Source organism: Mirounga leonina, unplaced genomic scaffold, assembly GCF_011800145.1.
Source record: "Mirounga leonina isolate KUSES-001 unplaced genomic scaffold, KU_Mleo_1.0 Mir_151, whole genome shotgun sequence".
Taxonomy (NCBI): domain Eukaryota; kingdom Metazoa; phylum Chordata; class Mammalia; order Carnivora; family Phocidae; genus Mirounga; species Mirounga leonina.
The window spans coordinates 57,357,573-57,369,870 of NW_023270377.1; positions in this window are offsets into that span (position 1 = coordinate 57,357,573).

Genomic DNA, 12,298 nt, shown 5'->3' on the forward strand with positions numbered 1-12,298 from the left:
AATTTGAAGTTTCACAACATAGTTCTCTCTATTACGGGTGCTGCTGTGCATTAAAATCGTCTGTGTGAGGCTCATTGGGATGGGCAGAGATTCAATCACTGCTAATGGCTTAAGGAAATGGGGTGGTGAGAATTAGGGTCATCCATCCCAATTGGGGCAAGAAAGAGAAGCAGGAAATGTGTTTTTCAATCTTGACATCTTGCCAGCTGGAGCTAGAAGGAAATGTTTTTCTGAACTCATTGAGCAGCCTACTCACAAATCATAGAGATAGCGGCATTCAGTGAGAATAGATATAATTTTTATGTGGTCTAGCTAAAGACTTGCACCACCCACTCAGAGTTGTACAGAGCACTCCTTAGGGACCCTTGAAACTATACCACCCCAAGAGGTGGAAGCCCACTTTAGCAAATGCCATAACTGGCCTTATGCAATGGGGCTACTGACATATTTCCCAGTAACAGGAATTTATTATAAGAGAAATACAATATGCATATTTAACCATCAATAGGTGGCTAAGATTTCATTTAGTTGGTATAATATTTAGGTGTGGTATCTGGTTTTGCATATTGATGTTAAATAGTCTTAAAAAGAATGAATATTCTGAACAGGTTACAAACCAACTTTGTCGTCTTTTTTTTACATGATCTCATCTGGTTCTTATGACAACCCCTGGGACAAGGTTCTGGGTAGAAAATTGTCGTCATGTTACAGGTGGAGAAAGAGAGAGGTTAAATGCTCAAGGTCACCAAGCCTCTAAGTAGGAGAGCCAGGATAAGAGTCCTAGTGGCCATTATGTTGTTTATTATTATTATTATTATGATAATGATGATGATTATATTGACTTTCCGACATACTTCTCTGCTTTTTCTTCTCTTCTGTCCTGTACTCAGAGATTTCTGGAATGCGTGTGCCCCTGAGCCGCTTCTGTCTGCCCTGGGCTGGGGAGTAGGGGGTCCCTGACTGGGTCCTTGACTTTCATGGGGGCAGGTAGGGGCTGGAAGCCTGGCCTGGCCTTCCTGGCCCATTTTCCTAGTTTTGCCTGCAGCCAAGCCTGAGTGGGATGGTTAGAACTGGAGCCCTTTCGTGTTTTTCTGGTTTCTAAAAATGAAACAAGGCAAGAAACCCCTGCAGCAGGGAGCCTTAGTTCCAGGCGGGCGTTCCCTGCCAGGCTTCTCCTGGAGGAGGGTCTGCCTTAAGGCATTCCGTGTCCCCAATCTTGGTATGCGATCACTCTGACCAGTTTTAAAGATATATCACATCCAATGTCCAGATCTAACTATTGGCTTAGAGAAAAATGCAGTAGGTTACGTGGTTTCATTTCATTAAAAAACAAAAACAAAAAACCTTTCTTATAGTTGGGAGCCGCACATGTTTGCTAATTTATGCTGAAGCTTTATGAAGGGCAGGGCCCTAGCCCCACAGGAGTCAGGCTGGCTGACTTCAGACTGTCGAAGGAGCAGTGGTGACCTGCACTGGGGGACATTTGCTGGTTTGGTCGTGGGGTGCCTTTCGAAAGGGGCCAGGACTCTGGCAGTTCATAATCTGAAAGAGAGATCATTCACTCTCTTTTGGTCTTCTTTGCTTGAATTTGCTTTGGGTGGGAGGGGGGCGGGGAAGGGAAGGAACACACCCCGAATTCCAAGTAATGGAACTTCATTATGTTGGAAGCGCCAAGGTTGCGTGAATGGGGGAGGGTTTTTAACTGGCTTGCTCCCTGGTAGCTGGAACTCATCCACACTGCACATGTGCATTGATCCTTCAGCCTGTGCTCTTCCTGGTTGTTGCTGAGGGCAAGGACCTGAGTTCTGGATGTTCACACATCGGAACCATGCCAGGGGAAAGCCAGAAACATTTAGGAACTCTCCCCGGAGCCTGCAAAATAGTCACCCCCTCTCGTTCCGGCCACTTGACACACTGCCTGGATACAGTGGATGCGGTGGACTCCAAAGGCTGCGGGGGGAAGGCGTGACTTTGAAAGTCTTTTTAATAGGCTCTAGGAACATGCTTTCCCACATAAACTCAGAGACATCTGGGGAGAGAGAGCGATGGGAAGAAAGATGGGTGGAGGCAGGGAGACCTTCTCCGCAGAGACGGAGCCAGGAGGGCTGCAGCGGCCGTCAGCGTGCCAGAGGAAGGCAGGCGGAGAGCCAAGAAGCTCCGAGCAAAAGCTCAGCGCAGCAGAGTCACTGGCCTAGAAGAGCTGGATGGTGCCCGCCAGTTGCCTCAGCAACAGGGGGTGGGAGGTTGGAACCCCCTGGGGTTCGTTCGAACTCTGGGCTTCAAGGGAGGGGCTCCTTATCCTTTCCTAACTGCGGGCTGAGCAGCTGGAGAGTCTGAGCGGCCGTGGTGGTTTGGACCTTCAGGAACCACTTTCTCCCTGGCCGGCGGAGTCCCCAGCCTTTGTGGGACCCGGGGGTGGGGGGTGGGGTGGGGACTGTGTCACGGCTGCAGCTGTGTGTCTGTCTCTCCGGCTACAGTCTGCGTGTAAAATCATACTTGTTCCTGCATCCCAAGCCTTCCAAGATAGATGTGACTTAATTTTTAAGTTGGCCTTTTGCTGACTGGGACGTGTTCCTGTCCGGAGTCTCTGCATCATAGTTTCTGAGTCTCCAGTGTCCTCCACGACTTAAGTTTTTCCCCTCTCCCACGCAGGCAAGAAAGAAACTGAGCATCACGATGCTTCGAGTGTCTCATCTGCCAAGTTCTAAGCGGATCAGGCCCGGGGGAGAGGAGGTGGCCTCATGCACACCAGCTGTGTGCCTACGCTGCCTGGGGGGGGGGGGGGGGGGGAGCCTCCCCCATGCCTCGGCACCACCCTCTCTCTTCAGCCCTCTTATTTTTTAAAACTAAACTGCATTCCCGAGGCCGCCATACTCAATTTCCTGGCTCCCAGAAATCTTTGGTGTGAGAGCAGGCAGAGGAATCTCCTGGGGTGTATTTGGAAGGAAGGGAGTAAGCTCAGGGTTGGATAACTTCCACAAGCAGAATCTAAATCAGTGGTTTTTAATCCTGCTGCACAATAGAATCATCTGGGAGCTGTTAAAAAATTGCAACGCCCAGGCCCCGGCCAGAGATTCAATTCAACGGGCCTGGACAAAGGGCTTTTTTTTGACAAAGGTATTTTGGGGAACAGTTCCCAGGCGCTTCTGGGATGTGACTAGGGTTGAGAACCCCTGATGTAAAGGTCCCCGTGTGCTACATAACGAGTCCAAACCTTATTTGTCTGCAGGAAACCCCCAAGTCTGGGCCAGTCAGGCAGCTGTGCTTGGTGGTGGAGACCTCGTTCTTCTCTTAATCTACCAGATACATCTTCTACAGAGTTCTAAACTTGAGCGAGGTGGCCCTGGGTAAGAAGAACCCAATAATGGCACAATTATAGTAAGGGAAGCTTTTGGAAAGTCAGCAGAGGAGAGATACAACCTCAGAGCCCTGGGGGGGTGGGGGTGGGGAGAGGGAGAGATGAGTTGATTTTTTTCTTTACATCTAAAATAAAACCCAGAGGAGGGTGGGCGGCAGACAAGAGGAGGGAAGAAAGGGAAGTGAAACAGCAGATCGAGTCATGAACGAAAATGAGAGAATCCAGGAGACAACACCCCCGCCCTGCCTCGCACACCTGTTCTTTGAGAATCTCAGGAGGTGGAGCTTTTGACTCAATTAAAATTGCAAGTGGCCTTCCTTGGAAATCTGTCCCAAATCTCTGAATAGCTATGGCTCTGGCAGCTGCTTTGGGACAGTTATTTCAGTGTCCCAGAGGAAAGATATTTTGAGGTTTAGTCCTTGCCAGAAATAAGAAGCCAAGGGAAAAGGAGAAACATTACAGAATTTCCAAAAATATTTTGATAGCAATGCAAAACTTTGTGGAAGCTTAAGGAAGAATTAGACTACACTCTTATTTTAAAAATGCCTAGTGGACTGGCTTTGCAGTTTGGCTAGTAGATGAGTTCAGTTATCCTGTGTTGTCATCTGCAGAAGGGCCTGTAGGTTCAGTTTGCAGATGTGGGAGTGTCTGTGTATATATGTGTATAGTATGGTTGTATACACTGATTTGTATAGTGATAGTTAGTGTCATGATTTGTATGTATGGAAGAGATAAGGTCTATTTAAGTTTTAAAATAATATGGAACCTCTCCTATTGGGGAAAATGAAGAAAATGACATCAGATCTAAGTCTAGCAGGAAAGTGAAGGACCGAAGGGCTTTAGCTAGTTATTTAAAGTGGGACCATGCATCTCAAGAAACCAAACATGACCCTACCTATCTATGGGCATCAGGGCATCGTTGGCCCTTTCCCATAACTCAGGGGCCTGTCGTGGTCCTGCTGGGAAATAATGTGCTCTGAATGAAGCTTGTGGTTTTCCTCTCCCAATCCTTCTTCCTTCCACCAGCTCCTGCTTCTCTTGCGTGAAAGCAGGAAAAGTCTTAAAGTGTCTAACAGTCTTAGTGGTTAAAGGGCTTTGTTCCTCCCCTGTGGCCTAGCAATAAGACTATTTTATGGGTTCTTATTTTTAATTCGCTTAAGCTATTAGTTGTTGTTCTATAATATTTTATTTGTCATAATGTGCTCATTTTCTCTGGAAGCGCCTGAAGGCTGTGTTGTACAGGGTGCAATTTTAAAAATAAAATAAAATAATGTTAATTATGCCCTGGAGGTTGGCAGATGTGGACTTAAGAATTATTGCATTATAAGGGTATCCCTCAGTTATGTGCATACTCATAAATATCTGACCATCAGTCAGCTTGTCCAGGCAGCCAAATCTGTAGAATCATTTTGGGTTTAAGGGTACCCAAAGTGCCAAAGCTTTGTTTATCCCAGCAGAAAGGGCTTTATGCAATTTGGGACCAAATAACCAACATTTCCATAGGGGAAAATGAAAGTAGAGGATCTGAGAGAAGATTTTCTTAGCAGTCAAACATGGGAGCCCTTTGGAAGGATGGGCAGCTAATACTGATTCTCATTTTGCTCTAGCACTTAGCAATTGAGCAAACAATATCTGCTCCATAAAGGGTGTATTAAAAAATGGGCCCTAGTGGCTTTTTTTCCTCTAATTTTTCCTCAATAAGGGAAATAAATTGTATTTTTTATTTAAAAAAGGAAAGGAAAAAATAAAAAAGAAAGAAAAAGTATTTTTATTCATGGGATTATACCTGTAGGAATTTGTTTCATTTCTTTGAATTTTAAAATAAACATGTAAACCCCCCCAGAGCAGAGTTTTAAGTTCATATTGTTACTAAATTTAAGATTGAGCTTAATTAAGAACATCTTCAAGTTGAATTGTTAATTGGTAATTATAATTAAAATTTTACACTTCTTCGCAGTTTATAAAAAGCGTTCACATGCTTGCTCCCTTAACTTTCACAACGTGGAGAGGAAGATGAGGCAGGTTTTATTATCTCTACTTTGTGGATGGGGAGGCCAAAGCTCAGAAAAGTTAAGGATCTTTCCCTCAGTCATAAAACTGGTACATGAAGCGGGCGCCTGGGTGGCTCAGTTGGTTAAGCGTCCAACTCTTGATTTGGGCTCAGGTCATGATCTCAGGGTCCTGGGATTGAGCCCAGGGACTCCTCGGGCTCCATGCTCAGCGGGGAGTCTGCTTGTGAATCTCTCCCCCTCCCTCTCCCTCCCCTCCCCACTCGTGCGCGTTCTCTCTCTCAAATCAATAAATGAATCTTAAAAAACAAAACTGGTACGTGAAGAATGTAAGTCTTCTGAGTCCAAATCCATGCTTTCCGGAACTGCTAATTAATTAGTTGGTAAGGACTTAGAAGCTAAATAATCATGTACATATGTCTTGGATCATATAGTTTCTTACTAAGTTTTACATTTCGTTAGGGTTCTTTAAGAGAAAATCTCAAATGGTAAGCAAATTCACGCTCCCCAGGGTTTGGGCTCTCCCTGTCCCATATTCCTCAGCCTTGTTGGCTCAGGCAGCTGTTGTTCCTAATTCTGATACTGAATGAGATCTAGAAAAGTTCTCTTTCCTGGTAGTGTAGTCTAGCCCAACTGTGACAACACTGGACCCTCTCAAAATTGGCTCATCCTAGTAAACTGAGAAAACAATTATAAAAACATATACATGGATTAGTTTATGGAACACGGATTTTTAAAATTCTAATTTAACGACATGCAAAGACCCTTCTCCAAAGACTTAGCTGAAAACAAACTCATTTGGGGCTCAGAGATGCAAATAACAGAGACAAGCAAGATAATGACTTCCAAGAGTTAAGATCTAGAGAAGATGCAAAATTACCACAAGGACTGACAGATGATTCAAGGATTTTTGTTCTGGTTAATGATGGATCCCACACATAGGCACGCAACACACGCTGTTGAATGATGAATACTTTAAACTTGCGATAAACTAAATAAGCAATGGGAAATTATCTAATTTATCTAACTGTGTTCACCCTAAAATTACCCCTGTGTCCTAGGGCTGGTATCTGAGCAGTAGTGGTTAATTCAGAATCACTAGCTAAGCTTCATGGAGCCACTCATTGGCCTGGCCTTTCCTACTACTACTTGCACGTTTTTGACTCTTGCCCGTGGAATGGTTCGTCTGACATTTATGACTCCGTCCACCATCAGTTAGTAAACATACCCAGAATAACCTTACTGTAACAGCTCAGTCATTAAGCTAAAATGGTCAGCAAGAATCATGCAGTCTTCTAGAGACGTTGATTGTAGAGAACTAAGGGTGTGTTGATGTGTGGGCGGATATGTAAATAAGTAAATATTCAACTGAGAAGAAAAGGAGAAAAAGAGAATGCTGCCATGTTTCTGCGTGTCCCTCTCCCTGCTAATCAGGCTCAGATCCCTTTGAAAATACTCTGCTGGTGTTCTACTCTGAAAACAGACCACATAAAATGATTCATTGACATCATTTTACATGTTGTGATGGCAGCCAGGGTTCTTGGAACACAGGAAAAGCCTGACACAAATAGGAAATAAACCAAATAGGGTCATAGGGCTAGAAAAATATCTGGCAGCCCTGTAGAAGGTGGAGGAGCCAACGGGAGCTCTGAACTGTGGTCCAGCCACACCCCCTCTGAGGCTGAGGCAGGGCGGCATCTTGTCTTGTCAGGGCTCTCCTTCACACAGGTTCAGGCTGCTCTCTCTCTGGTTTCTCTCCTCTTTAGAATGCAGTCCCATAGCCTGATGATTTTGCTCTTCTGCTTTGTTCCTACTAGCAGTTGTTTTTTTTGCTTTTCTACCAAACCCTGTTCTACCCAGGCCTGTGTCTTCTCAAGAAAGATGTCCTGGTGAGTGAGCTGTTCGAAGCACTGAACACATGGGTTAGCCCCAGGTGTTCCTCCCCAGAGGCCCATGGGGTTCCGTAGTTTGGGTTATAGGTGACCCTTGCCCTCCAAGCAGTTTACAACCGACCAAACAGATAAGGCAGGTAATTTATGCATGATGCATAAAGAAGTACATCAATTGGCTGGCAATATAAAGTATAAGGAATACATTTTAAATGCATAATTTACAAGGATATAGGGCCAGTTGCTTTTAGTAAAGAGGATAAAAAGTTCTGGCAGATAGGATGGATTTGCAAATTTGTTCATTCCCTCATCCAGTGGAACTAAGTCAATATGCTATGTTGGACACCGTAAGAGAGAGAAAATGGGGGTAAGACGTGATTCTTACTCTCAAAGGTTATGGTTTGTAGAAGAGACATGATACATGCACACAGATCTAAAACACAAGGTAAAAAGTGTTGTCACAAGAGGTACACAAACAAGGTGGAGGCAAGGGAGCAGTGACTTCTGGGGGGGGGGTGGAGGTGGAGGCCTTTGAGGTGGGCTTGAAGCATAGGTGGGATTTCATGTTTCTATGTAACCAGAGCTTTGCCAGGTCACGGATGCCTCAAGGTAAAAATAAGTCATATTCACTGAAAAAACAGTGTTTTTCTGGTTTTGCCCATGTCTGTCATTACGGCATTCTCAAAATCTTATAAAATCTGCTTGCTCAATGTTTTCTTGGCAGTTGCCAGTTCTTAGCCTTTTGAGGATCCTATCCTCTTTTCAAAATCTGAGAAACTGATAGAACCTTTACCAGAAAAACATGTATGCCCAGGAAGTCGCACGCAATTTTCAGAAGTTTATGGGACCCCTGTAGCCTATTCTTGGATTCCTAGGAAGCATGGTCTCCGGTTTAAGAATGCCGGATGCAGGCAGGCCCTGAAGTGTTGGAAGCCATGGGTGTTCAGAGCTCTGGGAACTCCCAGGTACAGAAGCCACCCTGTGTTCTCTGGAGTCCTCAGTGCCCCTGGTGCAGGCTGATCTATATAAATCTCAAGGCCAGTTTTGGAGCCAAAGCAGCGCTCCTTGCTAGTGTGCATTCATTTGTGTACATGGCTAGAGAAACACCCCCCATACCAGAATTTGTGGAGGGTACACATATTTTTTACTGTTTCCCTGGCGATTCTGATACCTGTGAGGTATCCCCCATACCTACTGCCTTAGGATGTTGTTTTCTATGAGCTTCCTCCAACCCTCATGCTGAGAGACTGCTGGCAAGCCCATCAGACATGCCCAGACGAATCTGAATCCTGGCTCAGAGCCCAGCTTGGGCTCAAGCTGGGACATCCCTCCACTCCCCTTCCATGCTGAATTAATATTGAAACTGGATGGCAAAATAAGGTCACCAACAAGGAAACTCTAGAAAGCAGGCAGTTTACAAGTCTTAAAGAAAATGTTTTTTTATTTTTTTTAAGATTTTATTTATTTGAGAGAGAGAGAGCACGAGCGGAGGGTGTGGGGGTGGGGGAGTTGGGGGAGGGGCAGAGGGAGAGGGAGAGGTAGACTCCCTGCTGGGCAGGGAGCCTGACTCAGGGCTCCATCCCAGGACCCTGAGATCATGACCTGAGTCGAAGGCAGATGCTTAACTAACTGAGCCACCCAGGCGCCCCAAGAAAATATTTCTATAACACAGCCTCATTGAGCAGGAGCTGGGCTCAGGCCTTTTCGAACCAGGGGTGTGACCTGGGGTTGCTGGCTGAATGTTGAGTTGTTCTGATGTACGGCTTCAGACTTAGACCAGCTTCTGGGAGTAGTGAGTATGTTGGGGTGAAAACCATATCCCATTTTCTGATTTTTATACCCTTTAACATCAGTTTGGTATCTCCCTCAGGACAGATGACCTGGTGGGCAGAGTAAGCATGTGCTTATAACATTCTCCTCCCAGTTCCTGCTCCCACCCTAATCAAGGCCATAGGGCTCTTGTCTCTATCGAGGGCCCCTTCTCAACTGGAAAGGGTGAATCAGGCAGAACCATAAGCACCCCTTTATTTCTGGAGGGCAGACTGCATCTCTGAAGACTTGGGAAAAACACCTTGTTCATAGACCCCAGCACTTCCCGAGAAGGATCACATTTCTCACGGTTACTGACAAATACCCACTCTATCTGGTTATTGGATCAGGCACTTCAGAGAGGTACCATTTATGGTGAATTTGTGGCAGGGAGGCATACTGGGGAATGTGTGAGGAGGAGGCCTTCCCCAGGCCCTTGGATTCACGACACAAAAGTGAGAATGTTTACTGTCCATGAACCAGGCCTTCTTCTTGCCTTAAGTTTTTCTTTTTTATTTGTTTCTTTTTTCTTGGCTTAAGTTTAATGTAAAACTTGAGCCATCTTACATGTTTTCATAAAAAAAAAAAAAAAAAAAAAGAGGAGGAAGGCTTTTAAATCTTTCTGGTTCTTACTTTCAGTCCTGGCATTTGCCCTAAAATTGTTGTGACTTTAGACATCCTAAAATGGAGGCAAGGAGAAGGGGAAATAGGAAGAGAACTCCTGGCCCCCCTGAGCCAGGCTCTCCTCCCTGTTCAGAGGGAGCTGGGAGACCAGGGAAGGCTTGGAGGCAGGGGTACTCATATGAGGTGGGCTGGGGATCCCCACTGGGGAAAGCCCTAAAGCTATTAAAACAGACGATTTTTGAGGTTTGGGAGCTGAATTGTCTTAAAAGACTTTTTTTTTTTTTTTTTAAACTGAGTTTTTACTATCTTTGGAATTTATTTCCTTGGAAGCCAGTGGCAGCCCAGATTTGGCAGCATTCAGGGCAGTGGGCTTTTGAATTTGTTTTATTTCTTTTTTCTCTCCTAAAGCTTGGTCCTGTGAGGACTCAGGTTATTGCCTCATTAGGAAAAGGAGCATATCAACCTTTGCTGGAATTACTGTGCTGTAGGATTCCTAGACTCACTGAGCTGCCCCGAACAGGAACAACCAGGATGCAGGACTGAACTCATAAAAACATAAAACATAAAAACAAACCCAAACAAACAAAAAACCAAAAACACCTACCAAAGGCAGAAAACAAATGAGAACACTTCATACCTCTGAAAATCTAAACATCATTAAAAAGCAAATGAAAAATAAATATTTGAAACTCATACAAGAGAAGTTTAATGTCCTTAATGCGCATTTTTATTTTTATTAAAGAGATTTTATTTATTTATTTGACAGAGAGAGACAGCGAGAGAGGAAACACAAGCGGGGGAGGGGGGGAGAGGGAGAAGCAGACTCCCCCCTGAGCAGGCAGCCCAATGCGGGGCTCCATCCCAGGACCCCAGGACCATGACCTGAGCTGAAGGCAGAGGCTTAACAACTGAGCCACCCAGGCGCCCTAATGCGCACTTTTAAATCAATAAGAAAATGATGAATGCCTTGAGAGGAAGTTGGATTTTAAAGGATACAAGCAAGCAGTGCACAGTATAAGAAATATACAAATGGCACTAACCATATAAAAATGCTCACCCTAGCAGAAACAGACCTAGAAACACAGAGAACAGACTGGTGGTTGCCAGAGGGAAGGGGGCAGTTGGGCAAAGTGGGCAAAGGGGAGTGGGAGGTCCAGGCTTCCAGTTATGGGATGAGAGGCACAGCATAAGGAATAAGTCAACAGTATTGTAATGGCATTGTATGTTGATGGATGGTGGCTACTCTAGTGATAACTAGAGTAGCATAACTTCTAATAGAGATGTTGAATCACTATGGTGTATAACTGAAACTAATGTAAAATTGCGTGTCAACTACACTTCAGTAATCATATAAAAAAATGGTCACCCTCACTAGTAATCAAGGAAATGTAACTTTAAAAAATGCCATATTTTTTATTATCAAATTGGCAAAGATGAAAAATAAAAATAAAATCTGAGTTGTGAGGGGCACCTGGGTGGCTCAGTCGGTTAAGCATCTGCCTTCAGCTCAGGTCATGATCTCGGGGTCCTGGGATCAAGCCCCTTGTTGGGCTCCCTGCTCAGAGGGGGTCTGCTTCTCCCTCTCCCTCCCTCCCTCCCTCTTTCTTAAATAAATAAATAAAATCTTTAAAAAAATGAGTTGGCGAGGGGCACCTGACTGGCTCAGTCAGTAGAGTATGTAACTCTTTATCTTGGGGTCCTGAGTTCGAGCCCCAAGTTGGGGGTAGAGTTTACTTAAAAAAAAACTGAGTTGGTGAGTATGTGGAGAAATGGGTACTTAATTTGATAACTTGCTAGTGTGTGCATAAATTGGTAAAATCATTCTGGAGGGCAGTTTGGTGGTGCATATCAGAGGCCTTCAAATTGTGTATACCCTTTGGTACAGTGAGTCTACTTTAATGAATTTGATCTTAGGAAATGATTATGGCTCTGTATAAATATTTAGCCACAAGGATGTTAAGTGATACACCTATACTATATTTTGCAGGTATTAAAAATGATGTCATAGATGTTTAATTATATAAAAGGGTATTGATGGTATATCAAAATTTAAGTTAATTAAAATGAGCATATAACAGTATAATCCAATTTTTGTAAAAGATGATGGAATGGATAGAAAAAACACTAACAGCATATACAAAAAAGCTGTAAAAGACTAACAGCATATACAAAAAAGCTGATAGTTGTAACTAGTGGTTTTCCTAGGGCGGTGGGATTATGGGTGATTTGATTTTCTTCCTTTTCATTTTTTCTCTTTTCTAAATTTTCTACAAAGATATATTTTCTTTTCATAACTAGAAAAAATAAACCTTCCTAGCTTTGTTTAGCCAAATGGTGGTATAGTTTTTACCCTCCGAGGACAGTACCAATGGAAAAGCCTCATGACTTCAAAGGTAACTTGGGTAATGAGCCCCGACTTCTCTGTCATTTTCAAAGTTTAAATAAGAATTTTTTGAATTTGAAGCAATTTGACTTTGCCCCTCGTAGAATAGTAATGTGAGAACTGTATCTAGAATAAAAAATTCACTCTAACTCTTGGACAAGTGATTTTATCTTCTTTTAAAAATTAAAGTGATGTTCTGGGAAATTTAAAGTCCACCATGGCTAAT